Source organism: Lissotriton vulgaris, chromosome 6, assembly GCF_964263255.1.
Source record: "Lissotriton vulgaris chromosome 6, aLisVul1.2, whole genome shotgun sequence".
Lineage (NCBI taxonomy): Eukaryota > Metazoa > Chordata > Amphibia > Caudata > Salamandridae > Lissotriton > Lissotriton vulgaris.
In genome coordinates, this window is record NC_141694.1 from 447,440,065 (window position 1) to 447,458,694 (window position 18,630).

An 18,630-nucleotide genomic window follows, 5' to 3' on the forward strand; every position below is an offset into this window, starting at 1 on the left:
CGCTTGTAACACTGTCTGAAGCTTATTTCCACCTACTGCAGCTTCACTATTCTCAAAGTAAGTGAGTGTCGTTTGTGGACCTGACTGCATTAGAAAACAATGTAATATGTTACCTTCCTAAACAGCTTGACGGAGGCCCCTGAGGGGCGGTGTGATGGCCATGGACTCGGAGAAGACGCTTGGCTCCGACACCCTCCCCAAGTCTTATAGCACTGGTGTAGCCTGAGATTGCCCCCGACATAGGCCGCCGGCTCCCGGGATCCGGCGGAACTTTTTGCCTTTTGATGACTCTTCAATTCTGAACCTTGTCCCATCCAGCTGAGTTGCGCCCACTCTTGCGGCTACAGCGTCTTGCCCACCATCCAGCTGAATTGCGCCCACTCTTGCGGTGCAGCGATAGGCGGCTGCCACAGGACTCTCAAAATGGCGGCCGGCTCTTCGGTTTTGGGCCTGGTCCACTAAAATGGCCCTGGGACACCTTTGAACTCGGACGCTTCCCTGATAGGGCTTGGGTCCCATTCTCGAAAAGCGTCCCCTCAGCCGTGAAGATTCTACAAAAGTCTTGGGGGCCTCCGACTCCCGCAGGCTTCTGGTGGGGAGCGGCTGCCATGATTGCTCGTGGAATGGCCACGACGGAGCTACGAGATGGTAGTGGTCTCATGCTGACGCCAGCTTTAGTCTGAAACATCCAGAAACACTGTAGACTACCAATTCGATCAGTTCCGGTAGCGCCCCAACATGACCCGGAAGAGAAGAACTTGCCCTCCCCTCTTTGACTGATGGTTCTTGTTGCCTGTCCCCTCTGTTGTCATTTAACAGAACTTTTTGGACTGCTGAAAGGAGTTGTGTTCCGAACGCTGGTTGGTGGAGACATTTTGACTATATTCTTGACCTACGTTGTCGCGTAATGCGTTATATGACACGCCGCGTTACCGCACCCGGAAGTGATCCGCGGCGCGGCGCGCAGCGCGTAACGTGAGCATAACAGGACATGTGACTTGTTAATAAAACTTTTCATTGGTTCATTTTACTTTTGTTAATTTAATGATGAAAAGCTTGGTCATATGACCTAAAAATTACGCTTTTTATTGTTTACGAACAATATTTTTTTTTCAAACATATGTTATAATATTCCAGGCTAATGTACTTTCCCGGAAAATTTACAACTGTCTTGTAAGTAAAATATATTCCTTTTTCGAGAAAAAGGGCGTTTCTTCCTTCCATAACGGAGCCGTTGAGTAAAAGAGATTCGGCCTGCTATCTTAGTCGCCGATACGCCTGATTATCAGATTCTTATCGATCACTTTATATTGCAGACATGAAAAACACAACTGCCCTTAAGCATTTATCTTTACTGCGTTCCTACATATTATACCTTTTATCCGTCATGTAATTGGACTGCTTTATTTCACTTGCCTTTACTGATTCGAAAACAGTGACTAAAAGTAAAAACTTTACCAATGTAAATACTACTACCGTGTTTTGTTTTAAAAACCTTTATTGTGAAAATGTCAGTATACAAATACGGGCCTATAACCACGTGGGCCGGCCACGGAGCAAACTGAAATCGTATATGATGAGGAGACTTTTACACTGTAGAAGAACGTAACGAGCAGGCCATTAGGTTGCAAGAACAAAGGTGTCTAACAGTTGCGGAATCGGTGGACGTACATTTTGTAATTAAAATACGATACAGCCACTTACAATAACATTTTCTAGATATACATTTGCGGGCAAGGAGTTACGAGTCCCATTTATACCGGCGCCATTTTGGGCGAGGCCGGGCAGGTCCAAGATATAGTCAAAATGTCTCCACCAACCATCGGCCAGACCAGAACCCCTTTCGGCCCTTTATGCTACAAGATGGTGTCTTCCATTCAGAAAATAGTGTTGGCAGCATTTTGAAAGGAAACAGAAACAGCCATTCTCCTAGTGAGTTTCACATTGTTACATTTAGGAAGAATGTTGAAGAGTAGTATGTGGAAAATCTGAAGCCATTTTTCTACAAACTCTCAATCAGACTTGGATGGAAAAAAAAAACCTGAAGAATGTACAAACTGAAAACCAATTTTTGTCTGTATAGCATCAACAGTAACGCTTGAGTCAGCTTTGTGTCAAGCCGCCATTTTCATTCAATCAATAGCGTCCCGCTGCACACATTCAGGGACCTGGTCGTGTCTTCAGATGAAACGGATTGTAGGAAAAGAAGCAGAAAGGAAAAGGAAAAAAGTTCCGCCGCACCTCGGGAGCCGGCCGCCTATGTCATGTGCCACCTTTGGCCACACCAGGGCAATAGTGAAGCTGCAGCAGGTGCAAATAAGCTTCAGACAGTCTTACAAGCACTGCTCAGAACTCTCAACTGAGGCACTCAACATCCAGGACTTGCCATTCGGATCTTGGCGCCTTGTGCTGGTTCCGACCTATTCACACATCAGTCCACTACTGACATCACCTCATAAGCCAACGGGGCACCCCACGCCGACTTTCGGCGCAGCATTGTAGGATGGCCACACCAGTGCGGCAACTTGCTGGACACAACATCGGGGCCATCCAGATCTCGGCGCGTTCGACTCACTGTACCGCAAGAGTGACCGCAACTCAGCTGGACACGCCATCTTTCGGCGCAGCATTGTAGGATGGCCACACCAGTGCGGCAATTTGCTGGACACCACCTCGGTGCCATCCGGATCTCGGCGCGTTCGAGTCACTGTACCGCAACAGTGACCGCAACTCAGCTGGACACGCCGTCTTTCGGCTCAGCATTGTAGGATGGCCACACCAGTGCTGCAATTTGCTGGACACCACCTCGGTGCCATCCGGATCTCGGCGCGTTCGAGTCACTGTACCGCAACAGTGACCGCAACTCAGCTGGACACGCCATCTTTCGGCGCAGCATTGTAGGATGGCCACACCAGTGCGGCAATTTGCTGGACACCACCTCGGTGCCATCCGAATCTCGGCGCGTTGTGCTGCCTTCGGCCTATTCGCACATCGGTCCGCTACTGACGCCGCCTCACGTGCCAACGGATTTTCTACGCTTTTTGTAGCCCTATGCCGCATAACAGGTCATGTGACTTGTTTATAAAACTTTTCATTGGTTCATTTTACTTTTGGTTTCCTAAAGATGGAAGGCTTGGTCATATGACCTAAAAATAACACTTTTCATTGGTTTAGAACATTTTTTTTTCCCAAACGATGAAAGCCCCACCTTGTTTCTGAATCATTCAGACTGAAGCTGGCGTCAGCATGAGAGCACCACCATCTCGTGGCTCCGTCGTGGTCATTCCGCGAGCAATCATGGCAGCCGCTCCCCACCGGAAGCCTGCGGGAGTCGGGGGCCCCCAAGACTTTTGTAGAATCCTCACGGCTGAGGGGACGCTTTTCGAGAATGGAGCCCAAGCCCTAGCAGGCAAGCGTCCGAGTTCCAAGGTGTCCCAGGGCCATTTCAGTGGACCAGGCCCAAAACCGAGGAGCCGTCCGCCATTTTAAGAGCCATGTGGCAGCCGCCTATCGCTGCACTGCAAGAGTGGGAGCAACTCAACAACATGGTGAGCGAGACGCTGTAGCCGCAAGAGCGGGCGCAACTCAGCTAGATGGCCGCCACCTGGGGAGGCCCGTTCACGCCGCCTCCCCCACCCCTGGGCCGCCGCACGCCAATTTTCGGAGCAGCATTGTAGGATACCAAAACCAGTGCGGCAGTTTACTGGACATCACCTGGGTGCCTGTCGTACATGTTGTGTCAGCCATGTGACACTGGACACAGTCCCATCAACATCTCAACGCGTTCTGCTGCCTTGGGACTATTCGCACAACAGACCGCTACTGACGAGGCCTCCCCCCGCACCACCCGGGACGCCCCACGCTGTTTTTCTGTGCTGCATTGTAGGATCCCAAAACCAGTGCGGCACCCAGGCGACATCACCTGGGTGCCGTCCAGAACTCTGCACGTTGTGCTGCCTTGGGACTATTCGCACAAAAGACAGCTTCTAACCATTGTTGCTTTTTGTGTTGAAAAATGTTTAAATGTTTTTAGTTTTTGTTCCGTTCGTTATAGTTAATAGTTAATAAAGTTTTATAATCTTACTTTGTTGGAGTGTTATCTATTTTTTTAAAAACGGGTGAATGGGGCCTTGAATCGGGTTATTGTCATGTGTGGGCTTTGGAAGTGTGCTGCTGCAGGATCGGACATTTCAAACTCAAATGCACGTTCTTTTTCTTACCTTTCCGAAGCATGGAGCGCAATAGCAGGCAGAGAAAGGGTGATGCACGTGTTGAACACTACCTGACCTGGCAAGTTGCTGGCAGTGCCCCCCCGCCCGCTCCTAAAAGAGGGCACACACACACCGCCGCCCCGAGTACTTCACAAATCTTTAAAAGACCATGCGCTTGTTCATGAGGCTTAAATGGTTTATCACCTCTTCTAGAACCCCTGCATCGACCCTCTGACGTTTCCTGGAAAAATTACCATGTAACACAATACCAAGCCCTGTCAGCTGAAACCCCCAAGGAATCGTGGGGCATATTATCAAGGGGGTTTATCTCCGCTTTTTTGGCTTTAAAAGCCATGAAAGCGGAGATAAAATTATCTCCCTATTACCAAGCTGTCGCTAACACCAGTTAGTGACAGCTAAAAGGAGATAGCGACCATCTTGGGCCCCGCTTTGCATGTCAGTGATACTTATCACTAATGACATGCAAAGTGGCGTACCAAGATGTTAGCGACTGGAAACAGTCCCTAACATCGCTATCTTCTATTACCAACTTTTGGAGATATTCGCGCTAAGCTCGAATATCTCCAAAATCTAACACCTGCCCTGAGCAGTTCTTAGCCATGTTATCCAATGGGAGGTGGATAACATGGCTAAGAGCATTTGCTCGATAATACATGAATATCGCTGACTTTTCTGCGATAATAGCAAGGTTTATCTGCGATAAAAATCGCCGATGTGCGGCGATAATTTTTGTCTCTAAACAAGTTAGAGACAAAAATTATCGCTAGTTGTTCGTAATATGCCCCCGGGTTTTTGCTTGCAGAAATCGGGAGGCGGGAGACTAGCACTGAAATCAGTAGTCACACGCCTGAATCAGGAGGGTTGGCATGTCTGAATTCTCTACAGCTGGGGCCATAAACTACATCCGCAGGGGTAGGTGATAGCCTGGGACCAGCCTGGCATCTAAAATGGCTGCCGTGCACGACAAAATTGTGGCATTGGAAAAAAGGCAAGATGGCGCAGCCGCTGGAAGAGATGTATCAACATATATCAGCCTCCTCAGCCACCCTCAGGAAACATAGGGGATTAGGATACGTCTCCCGCACCCCCTTATACCTAGTAATTTAATTAACGAAGCACAAAATGGCGAATTCCCGTTTCGCTACCAGTTTGCGGCCCAGTTCGCGGCCCGTGAAGCGCTTCTACCGTGAAAAATCATTTTTTTTTCTTTTCCCCACGGGACCCTTTAATAACCCCAACAACATTCCTAGGGGGTCAAGAGGGGGATACCTTGCCCCCTTTCATTAAATTCCCCCTTAGTTTTTCACCTCTTCTTCTCTCTCGATCCTACCGAGAGACAAGATGGCGGCCGCTCCGGACTGTCACGCAGCAAAATAAAAAAAAGCTCACGCACAGCCGCTGGAAGAGATGTATCAACATATATCAGCCTCCTCAGCCACCCTCAGGAAACATAGGGGATTAGGATACGTCTCCCGCACCCCCTTATACCTAGTAATTTAATTAACGAAGCACAAAATGGCGAATTCCCTTTTCGCTACCAGTTTGCGGCCCAGTTCGCGGCCCGTGAAGCGCTTCTACCGTGAAAAATCATTTTTTTTCCTTTTCCCCACGGGACCCTTTAATAACCCCAACAACATTCCTAGGGGGTCAAAAGGGGGATACCTTGCCCCCTTTCATTAAATTCCCCTTTCGTTTTTCACCTCTTCTTCTCTCTCGATCCTACCGAGAGACAAGATGGCGGCCGCTCCGGACTGTTTAGAATGTTGACAGACACCGGAGAGCCAATCAGCTTTCTGCGCGCAAAGTTCCGAAACGCGAAAAGTAAGCGGACCGGATCGCTGCCCGGAGCGCTGTTACAGATATATATCTTGATTTAAACGTTAATTTCTCAAAATCCACTGAAGCACATATATTGAGACCTAGCAAAGGCACATCGGGCTACCAGTCCCTACAATTTTGCCAAGTTTCGCGCAAATCCATTCAGCCGTTCGAGCTAAAAGTGAGGCCAACCACCCTATGGAAAACTCAATGTAAAAAACGCGTTTTGGGACCCCCCTTTTTTCTCAGCTCCCCCTTGACGAAACCCCACCAAATTTTCAGGGGCTGCTCAGAAACAAAATGTGCCATTTTCCTGAAAATTTCAGCCGATTCCGTCCACAAACGCCAAAGTTATTAGACATAGAATTTTCAGAAATCCCATAGGGAATTAATCCTAACTATATATACCTACTGGCGACAGCCAGTAGGTAATATATATATATATATATATATATATATATATAAGATATTCGGTGGCGTCGTTCTGCCGCGGGAGGACGCACAGTCAGCAAGCGCGCCAGAGGCTTTCCCGACTTGAACCCTTTTTTTCTGGTCGTGACGCACGCATAGGGAAAGCGGTTGCCACCGGTGACCGGCACCGGTATGACTCTGCAGGTGAACTTTAAAATGGTTTGCCAACAGCACACGGAACAGACAGACACTTTTAAACGGAACAACTAACATTGAAAACACCGCCTAATGGAGGGCAGGAACTACTGCTGTAAAAAGGACTACAAGATCCAGCATGCCTTTGAACTACGTAATGACCATTGGAGGTCTTGACCACTGGGGGTCAATAAAAGAAACTTTGGCAAATGCTTGTGGGACTATACAGCAGCAATGGTGTAGGGTGACCTTTGAAAAAGTCCAATGGTGGACGAAACGCGTCAGGTATTTCACCCAAAAGAAAATAAAGTACCTGTTTGCCAATCCGTGAGTGTGCGACTCCATTTCCTGCGTTGGTGGGAGTTTGGTGAAGATATTCGGCGGCGTGGTTCTGCCGCGGGAGGACGCACAGTCAGCAAGCGCGCCAGAGGCTTTCCCGACTTGAACCCTTTTTTTCTGGTCGTGACGCACGCATAGGGAAAGCGGTTGCCACCGGTGACCGGCACCGGTATGACTCTGCAGGTGAACTTTAAAATGGTTTGCCAACAGCACACGGAACAGACAGACACTTTTAAACGGAACAACTAACATTGAAAACACCGCCTAATGGAGGGCAGGAACTACTGCTGTAAAAAGGACTACAAGATCCAGCATGCCTTTGAACTACGTAATGACCATTGGAGGTCTTGACCACTGGGGGTCAATAAAAGAAACTTTGGCAAATGGTTGTGGGACTATACAGCAGCAATGGTGTAGGGTGACCTTTGAAAAAGACCAATGGTGGACGAAACGCGTCAGGTATTTCACCCAAAAGAAAATAAAGTACCTGTTTGCCAATACGTGAGTGTGCGACTCCATTTCCTGCGTTGGTGGGAGTTTGGTGAAGATATTCGGCGGCGTGGTTCTGCCGCGGGAGGACGCACAGTCAGCAAGCGCGCCAGAGGCTTTCCCGACTTGAACCCTTTTTTTCTGGTCGTGACGCACGCATAGGGAAAGCGGTTGCCACCGGTGACCGGCACCGGTATGACTCTGCAGGTGAACTTTAAAATGGTTTGCCAACAGCACACGGAACAGACAGACACTTTTAAACGGAACAACTAACATTGAAAACACCGCCTAATAGAGGGCAGGAACTACTGCTGTAAAAAGGACTACAAGATCCAGCATGCCTTTGAACTACGTAATGACCATTGGAGGTCTTGACCACTGGGGGTCAATAAAAGAAACTTTGGCAAATGCTTGTGGGACTATACAGCAGCAATGGTGTAGGGTGACCTTTGAAAAAGTCCAATGGTGGACGAAACGCGTCAGGTATTTCACCCAAAAGAAAATAAAGTACCTGTTTGCCAATCCGTGAGTGTGCGACTCCATTTCCTGCGTTGGTGGGAGTTTGGTGAAGATATATATATATATATATATATATATATATATATATATATATATATATATATATATATATATATATATATATATATATATATATATATATATATATTTGATGGTGAAGTTTGGTTTGGTGTTAATATATATATATATATATATATATATATATATATATATATATATATATATATATATATATATATATATATATATATATATATATATATATATATATATATATATATATATATATATATATATATATATATATATACATATATATATATATATATTTGTATATATATATATATATGTGTATATATATCTATATATAAAAAAGTTCTTTTTGCATTTTTAACTTTTTATCATGGGTTTCCGTTTTTGTCAATTTAATATGTGGATGTTGTGATCAAGGTCACCGTGGAGTGACCGAAACGCATCATGCTGGCGAAATCGTGTGAATAAACTTTGAAAATATTCATCCTTGCGCTGTGGAGTGGTTTGTACCTGTGGCATCCGGTGTGGCAGATTGGATCTTGGTCCTGATTTGAGGCAGCGGAACAGGACTGTGAATTGCATTATATTTATATATATATATATATATATGTGTATATATATCTATATATAAAAAAGTTCTTTTTACATTTTTAACTTTTTATCATGGGTTTCCGTTTTTGTCAATTTAATATGTGGATTCAAACCAGTTAATGAATTTTTCGAACTGTTGCCATTTCAAATTGTTTGGAAAACAGACTAGGCTACTCATTATAAGTAGTTTGTCCTCGCTGTCTATTATCACGAGGTGTATGATGAAAAAAAGAAAAAAATTCACTTTTTTCACTGTTTAGCAGTTACTATTTAAAACGCAAGCATTTCCAACTCTGATTGTCTGTGAGCAAGGGCGGATGCCCGAAACGCGTCAGATTGCTTGGTTCAGCTTTTAAATAAAAATCTGTGCTTCATAATTACTGGATCCGCGTGATTTCCTGGGTCGCTGTGTTCGGAGCCTGGGAGATTGCACTTGTTTGATGTTAATTTCGGAAGGTTATTGCTTCCGAGGTGGATCCACTCTCCTGAAGTCGGCTGTCGTGTTCAATCATCCACAAAAGCCTTTCCTGCCAGGAAAATTCGTCAACGACAGCCCCTGTGCCTGCGGAGGTATCGGTTACAAGTTGGAAAATATCGGCGGCGTTTTTTGTAAATTTGAAAAGACGCGAAGGTGCCAAAAACGCCTGTCCAGTCGGAATCCAACGGAAAACGCTCAAATATTTCGGCGGCACGGTGGAGAGGAATACTAAGCACTTGCACGTTACCCTGGGAGCAGGATTGTCGAGCTCGGGTAATTTAGTGCTCACAACATCTTGAAGCAATTTGAACCAGGCGCCATGTCAGAGGAGACCCTCCGTGGCAGGGAAGCGGCGGCAGCCGCTCTGTACTCCAACTTACCCAAGGTAACAACGGGTGTGGGAGGAGGCAGCAGTAAAACCGATCAAACTGGTAGCTCCAATACGACAGAAACCCAAATACGTGCTGCATTAAAGAGACTTGAAAAATGCATGTATTCAGAAATGTCCAAATGGTGGGAGCACAAATCTTTGACTATGTATCTGGAAGAGAATAGAGTCCCCAGAGGCTTACGTATTTTACTGGCACCGAGTTACGACAGGCCTAATCCCAACATGCTTAAAGAGTGGGGCCAAGCTAATTTGGAATCATCTGCTAAATTGTTGCAAATTCTGGTTAAATACGCAGTAATAGATCGTGAACAGCTCATGCAAGAGATTTCAGAAATTAATGAGGAGCTGCTTCAATTCGAACCTCATGATCTAATAACCAAAAGCAGAAAAGAAATTGATGAGCCCATAGCTAAGCAGGAAGAAAAAATCAAAGCCCGCAAGATTTTTAAATTTGCGCACGATAAGGAAGACTATGCACAGGGAAGAATATTTACTTTCGCGCGCAAATTCGATAATGTGAAGCGCTCCAAATTTGCGCAACAAACGCAGTTGGCTAAACAGGGCAAACCAGATGGACAAACACCGACCTCTGGGCAAGCTCTGGGCCCCACAACAGCTGGAACAAGCCAAATGCACAGCGACAATGAGTCATTGACAAGTGCCCCTACCTCGGATGATGATGCCAGTGGCACTTGGGAGGCAAGCTCAGTCATCCTGGACTTAGGGGAAGAAGTGGATTTTTTATCCAACGAAAGACTGCAGTCACTAAGGCCCTGGAACAAACAGCAGACAAAGGGACAGCAGCAGCAGCAAAGCGTGCCAGGAACAACAGAAGACGGGGCCAGCGCCGGAAAAAGTACAAAAGCGCCCAAAAAACCAAAGCGGCAATACTGGCGCAAAAACAAGTGAGTGATAATACTGTAGTAAACCTATCTTCCGTTGACCTTACCAAGGCTGAACAACAACTCTTAAGCCTTGGCCTCTCATATTGTCCAGCTACTGACTTCAACTATGCCAAAACCCGCATAGATGTCTACATGTATATAAGAAAATGGAAGCTCAAAAAATTCTTTGCAATAAAGGAAGGTCTGAACAATAAGACACCACAAGGAATTGGAGCCACCACCAATGTTCTTTCAAATGTGCCCATGCTTCCGGCCAGTGACACCCGAACAGCACTTACAGTATTGAATCTTATGGGCAATGACGCACTCACCAACGATCTTGCATCCACACAGGATGAACTGAGGGCAGCTGACATTCCCCAAATTGGAGCCAATACCAGTCCTTTCAAACAAACGTCCAAATTTAATCCTACCATGCCCAGAGACTCCATTGAAGTTTTTCAGGACGTGGTAGTTGAAGACCTGAAGCAGTTACATCATCAGATCAAGCATAAAAAGCGATACAGAAGCAAACAGGAAACTGAATATCATGCTTTGGTTAAAAAATTAAGTAATGACCACAACATCATAGTAACCACGGCCGACAAGGGGGGCAATGTGGTCATCTGGCCCCAGGAGGAGTATATCAAGGAAGCAAAACGGCAGCTCAGTGATGGTACTTGCTATTCCATTACCACCATGAGACACTTTGAATCTTCCAAGGAATCACTCAAAAAATTGCTTTTCAAATATAAAAGGGAAGGCATGATTTCCTCGCAAGAATTTGAATTCCTCCATGTCGAGTTTCCTGTTTTGCCCAAACTTTACTTACTCCCTAAGATACATAAACTATCAAGACCAGTGCCTGGCCGACCAATCATTTCGGCTATTGCAGGAGTGGCTGAACACGTCACAGAATACATCGATTACTTCCTGCAAAGTCTGGTCCAAGAGCTACCTACGTATGTAAGAGACACAGGCGATTTTCTGGCTAAAATCCAAAACACCCAGTGGAATGATGGAATGCTCATGATTACTTTGGACATAGAATCGCTCTATACGAGCATAGAGCATATATGTGGTATAGAAGCACTTGGTTTTTTCCTAGGAAAAAGGCCAATTAATTGTTACCAGCACAACAAAGTACTGATTGAGCTTACATCATGGTGTCTCAATAACAATTTCTTTCTTTTTGGGAGTGACTTATATCTGCAGAAGCGTGGGGTCGCAATGGGGGCCTGTTTCTCTCCCAGCTACGCGTGCTTGCACGTGGGCTGGTGGGAGGAGCAGGTCCTCAGGCGGCAACACGCCCAAATCTTTTCTGATCATGTTTTGCTTTGGCTTCGTTATATTGATGACGTTTTTTTGTTATGGCAGGGTGACAGGAACAGTGCACAACGGTTCATTGACTCTATCAATGTTAACAATGTAAACCTTAAATTCACTAGTTCCATCAGTGATTGTGAGGCAGAATTTTTGGATGTTAAAATCCTTATCCGCAATGGCCAGCTCACTACTAAGCTTCATCGGAAAAGTACTGCGGGCAACAGCATTTTGCACGCTAGCAGTGCACATCCGCGCCATGTGGTAGACAATATTCCTCTAGGTGAACTCTTAAGAATTAAGAGAATTTGTAGTACAGACTCTGATTTGGAATCTTGCACCAATGAAGCTCTGACTAGATTTCGTGCTAGGGGTTATCGTGAATCAGTGCTTAAAACAGCAATGCTAAAAGCCAAAACTAGATCTCGTGCTTCTTTGCTTGAGATTAACAGCAGTGCTGATACATCTTGCACTTCAGATGAAGACACCACGAACCCCAGGTTCCTCACGCCATACAGCAGACAGGCCAGGCAAATAAAATCCATTTTGTCTAAAAGATGGCCTGTTCTTGCCACAGACCCTGTACTAAAACCCGAACTAGCGGAAGTCCCTATTGTCACCTTTAGGAAAGGTCCCTCACTCAGGTCTCACATCTGCCATGAATTTCCTGAACTTAGAAAAAAGCAGGAATGGATGAAAACAAGATCAGGTTTTATACGCTGCACCTCTTGCAGGGCTTGTAAATTTGGCAAAAGCACTAGGCAATACAGCACGCCGTTCAGTCCAGACCCAATCCAAATCAAGGGTCAATATAACTGTAAAACTGAATTTGCCATTTACGTTTTAACTTGCACATGTGCACTTAGGTATGTCGGCAGCACACGACAACCGGTACACGTTAGGATCCTCCAGCATCTGCGTGCCATCGTTAATAACGACCCAGCCTACCCTGTAGCTAGGCACTTCAAGGCAATACATAACAACAATCTGGAGTGCCTATCTTATTTTGTTATCTCTGCAATAGACAAACCCAAAAGAGGCGGAGATAGGGTGAAGATGCTGAGAAGAATGGAGTCTCACTTCATTCTTGAGCTAGACAGCAGATCTCCAAATGGTCTTAACAACACGGAGGACCTACATGTGTTTCTGTAAATCAAGCCTTGCTTTGTCCACTTCGTTTTGTATTACTTTGGGTGGTAGGGTTCTCTTGGTTGCCGCCCTCCCCCACGTGATTAATATTTTGTCTCCTTGTTGGGTTGTTGCACGTATTATCTGTATATATTATTTCACGGTGGTTCATTACTTATGTATTAGTATTTAATTTTTTGGGTACACTCATTTGAGGACATAGACAACAGTTTTTTTCTGTAGTCCCTGATTAATATGTTTTTGCAACAGTTCGCATTTTGACAATGACATCCCCTTGATTATTATACCAATTAGCCCATGCCTCATAACCATGCTGCTACAGTCGTATGTTTACATATTACGCTGATTTGCACTTTGATAGATATAGATGCAACATTATACTGTTTACATTTAAGCGTATTTTGCACATAACCAACAGTATTACTGCGGGTTTTTTTAAATGCATCTGTTATAAGAACAACAATTATTTTTTAAATGATGCACTTTGCACTTTATTCTGCTATTTTGCACTATCAACTTTGAATGTTGGCGTGGGCTTTATGTGTGTATATATATTTATTATATACAACCTTTTGGTATTTGCATTTTAAGCTGTTAAAAAAGTTATTTTTACATTTTTAACTTTTTATCATGGGTTTCCGTTTTTGTCAATTTAATATGTGGATTCAAACCAGTTAATGAATTTTTCGAACTGTTGCCATTTCAAATTGTTTGGAAAACAGACTAGGCTACTCATTAAAAGTAGTTTGTCCTCGCTGTCTATTATCACGAGGTGTATGATGAAAAAAAGAAAAAAATGCACTTTTTTCACTGTTTAGCAGTTACTATTTAAAACACAAGCATTTCCAACTCTGATTGTCTGTGAGCAAGGGCGGATGCCCGAAACGTGTCAGATTGCTTGGTTCAGCTTTTAAATAAAAGTCTGTGCTTCATAATTACTGGATCCGCGTGATTTCCTGGGTCGCTGTGTTCGGAGCCTGGGAGATTGCACTTGTTTGATATATATATATATATATATATATATATATATATATGTATATGTATATATTTAAATATAGATAAAGAGAAGAGTTAGGGCCTTTCAAATTAAATTAATTGTGAAATAAAGATCTTCAAAGTAAAAGACTGAACATTTACCTGCAATGTAAAGCCTCCTGATGTAACTTCCACAATGTGATTACTATGATGTGAAAAGAAAAATGTAGGTAATGATAACACACTACTTTAGCCAGCTCATTGTCTCAAGGACAAGGGCTGTACCATGGTCGCATTTTTGCACTCTGCCAGGGTAGAAAAGGTATCTTCATTTCAGCTCATAAGTTAGCTTAAAAAATATCTGAGTAGTGCATGGGATGCAAACGTAGGGTAGTAATTGACTCTGTTATAGCCAGCTCTGCTGCACCAACTAGGGGACTTTTCAAGTTAATGTACAACGCTGAAGATGTGAAAAAGAAACGCACAGACCTCCTCTGCCTATGATATGGCTCCTTGCACATAGCTCTGATGTGCGACATCCCACGTCGTTTATCATCTCATGCACCCGCGCTGCTCTTTCCTCGAATCGTTGATACATCAGAATTTACCAGCATGAAATTTCGTAGCAGAGTGTCTAGAAGTAGTTTTGATCATGAACACCAAAAGCCTATATATAATTTTTATTGCAAACCTTTTTGAGCTTCCCCATTAAAGTGCACCACGGCAAATTAATTGAAGGTAAATGATCCAGCACATCCATATTTAATCTACTTCCTCCTTTCAGCGAGTTCCACCACATACTAGCCTCTCATCTGTTACCTCGATAATTGTTTTACCGATGGAAATTATTCTTCATTCCTAGGACTAGCAAAAGATCTTTCCAAAAAAAGAAACCTCATCGTAGATAGGCTGATTTACTGTGCTTTTTTATAATGTGGGCTGGCAATGCAGAAACTAACAAACATCTGTCATCTGCAAAAGTGTTTTCCACCTTTATTCACTGTCTAAGTCTAGCAGGGCCAGGAGCTATTTAACAATCTTTTCCAGTTCATTTGAATGCACATTCATTTTAATGCAGACCTATAAAAATTGAAATCAACCATTTATTTCCTCGTGCTGCTTTTGTACAGAGTTTATGGTTGTCAGGTGCTGTATTGTGGCCCAGCAATAGAGTTCTTCTTTTTCTAGAGAAGGCAAAAACAAGATCGTGATCCAAAGAGCCAAGGGATAAAGTGATAGCTTGTGCAGAAAGAAGACTCCTCCTTTTCATCCTGGTGCCCTGTTACCAATAATGTTGGTTTCCAGTGAATCATCGACTCTACTGTGAACGTGTTTATGATGCTGAAATGGAAATACCTCTGTGACCTTGAATTTTAAAATGCTTCTCAAACATTTTCACATCCTTCATAAGTGTTCTGCCCCCATCAATGCCGAATTCATTGGTGACAAGGCACAGTAGCAGTCTTACGTCTCTGTCTATGTTCCTGTTACGATGCACTGACATAACCTGACAAGCATGCCATGGTGTGAAGCGTTCTGTGTTCTTGTCTCCGTGTCCATGACATTCACAAACCATCACGGGTCTTTCTCGGTTGCGAGCATAAGGCTCTTGTTCACACCACCACTTTAATACACATCTTGTCATTTTACTTTACCCACGAAAACTGTATTTAAAAATATTTCACACATTAAACATGTTGATATGGGTATATTTATCGTGTTCCAAAGTTATACAACATGGTGGCACGTTTCCTGTCAGGTGTCTTTCATAGTGATCATATCAGACAAATACCTACATCTTTTCATCATCTTCCACTGCAGTGCCACAATTAATAAAAGAGCAGGTTCCTTCAGCGAAAGAGCTGTCGTGTGTCAAGTTGGAACCTTGGCTCATGAAATCTCTTGCTGTTTAATATTAGATATGCCAGGCCGTAGTTCTGTCATGTATTCCTTCGCCCCAGTGGACTGCAAAGTCACGATCATCAATCTCCTAGGCATAGGTACCACTTGCTTGGAATTACATGCCTGTAGTAATAAATCCAGTCACAGACAGCTGTAACTTGTAGTTTATTGTCATGAAAGGTAAACGCATCCTCAGCTTGCTGGTGCCTCTAGTACAGTGAGGGCTGCCAACATTCTAATGCAGCCTTCACTTCAACATTCTAGGGTGGTATCATTATACACAGAGGAAAAGGGGGGGGGGCGGGGTTGAACCAAGACAGGTTATAACACATGACCACAGCTACGCATGGACAACATACAGTAGCAGGTACAGACCAACTTAATATACTAGGGGACAAATGGAGTTTGAGAGAAAGATTGAGGCTTCCCACAGTTAGTTAGATATTCCCTATGCCACCCTGGACATTGACGCCTCCAGGAACTCCTTCTAAGAGGGGGCTCCCCCACATGACTCCCCTGATACTCTACCCTTCTTCCATTGCAGGGGTTGATACTCCTGTCAGCAGCAGCCTTGGCACCCCCTGCAGCCACCCTGTCCATGCTCCACATTTTCCCATCCTCCGGAGTGACCACATTCCTTCCTACTTCTCTAATCCTTTCAGGGGCATAATATTTCTCACTTTTCCTTCCCCAGCCACTAGGTTTTCTTATGTAAACCTTTTGGCCTTGGTCCCACTTTCTCCGTCGTGTACCCCATTTGTTGTCATACCATGTTTTGTATTTCTCTTGCTTTTCCTCCACATTTCTTTAGAATTCCTCTTTGTCAGCGGTTACAAACTCTTTTGGGCATAACCAATTGGGAGAAAGCTTGGATCCTGCCTTTCTCTCTCTCAATAGTTCAAAGGGCGTATAGCCGGTACAAAGAGAGGGGGTGGTCTGATACGACCACAGCATTTCTCTGATCTCAGTTTCCACCTTTTTACCAGCCCTCACCGCCAACTGTATACACTCCTTCAACATTCTGTTGGCCCTTTCCACTTTACCATTAGCCTTGGGGCAGTAGAGTGGTGTCCGTATGTGATTAACTGACAAGTCCTTAAGGAACCCCCTCATTTCTTCTGACACCAACTGTACCCCGTTGTCCGTTATTAATGTGGAGGAGGTGCCTTCCTTGGAGAAGACATCACTAAGGAAATCTATGATCACTTTGGTGTTAATACTGTTTACCATTTTGTATGTGATCCAGTTCGAGTAGTAGTCCACTATTACCAGCAGATACCATTCCTGAGAACCTTTGACCTGAATCGGACCTGTTATATCCAATCCCAACTTATCCCAGGGCATATCTGGAACCTGAACAGGACTAAGGGGAGCTTTTCTTATAACTCTAGACTTGTCGCTCAGCCCACATGCATAACAGTCTTTAACTTTTTCCTCCATCATATGATCCATTTTTGGGAACCAAAACTCAGATCTTAACCTTTCTTTGCAGAGACTTCTTCCCAAGTGCCCCTCATGGGTGAGATCGATAATCCTACCCTGAAGACACTCAGGAGGAACGATTTTCCCTGCTTTGTACAAGTTATCTCCTACAATCGATAATTTGTCTCTTACATTCCAATAAGGTTGTAGTTCACTTGACAGCTCTTTACTTTTTTCAGGCCACCCTTCTACAACATGTTTTTTCACCCCTCTCATTAAATTGTCTCCTTTCACATTCTCCTGCCATTGTTCCTGGTTGATAGCTGGAACACTAATTTCCAACACTCTATCATTCTCATATTTCTCCTCTGCATCTCTTTGTATTGGGGCTCTGGATAAGAAATCTGCCACTTTATTTTGTTGTCCAGGAACATGCACCATTTTGTAGTTGTATGGTTGGAGTCCGATGGACCACTTAGCTATCCTTGGAGTCATATTCTCAATTTCTTTTTTCCCAAATAGAGATACTAATGGCTTGTGATCAGTGTGGATTTCGAATGGCAAACCCCACACATAGAAACTGAAGTGTCTTACTGCCCAGAAGACAGCCAACGCTTCTTTCTCTACCGTTGAATAGTTCACCTCTGCACCTGTAAGAGTTCTTGACGCAAACGCCACAATGTTCATTTTAGACCCCTGCCTTTGTGCCAGGGTAGCACCAATGCCTTTGCCACTTGCGTCCGAGGATATTACTGTGTCTTTTTCCACACTGAAGTTGCCTATATGTGATGCTTTTATTATTGCATCTTTTATTCTTCCTAGAGCATTAGTCTGAACTTCTCCCCATTCAAAATCTGCCTTTTTCTTTATCAGGTCTCTAAGAGGTTGTGACATCATTGCACTTAGACATATATTCTGCCAAACCCAGAAAGGCCTGTACTTCCTCTTTGTTTGTAGGAACTGGGAATCTCTTGACTGCCTCTACTAAGTCTATCTTTGGTTTTATTCCCTCTTCTGAAATTGTGTGACCTAAGTAATCCACCGAAGATACACCCAACTTGCATTTGTTTTTCTTCGTGGTGAATCCCACATCTCTTAACTTAGACAATACCTTACTAGCATTCAGATTGTGTTCCCTTTCATCAGCACCATAAAGTAACACATCATCCTGAAAGTAAAGCGTCTTCTCACAGTCCTTTAATACGTGTTGCATTGCCCTCTGAAACGCCGAAGCTGCCGATGCCAGCCCGAATGGCATCCTCAGAAATTTAAAATTTCCAAAGGGTGTCATGAATGCTGTCAGGTGCTGAGAATCTGGGTGCAACTTAATTTGATAATAAGCAGAGGACAAGTCCAATACACTGAAAAATCTTGCTCCCTCAATGGTGCTCAACATTTCATTAATCCTCGGGAGAGGATGTCTGTCAACCTCAATACTGGCATTGCGAGACCTCAAGTCCACAGAAAGTCTTATGCTTT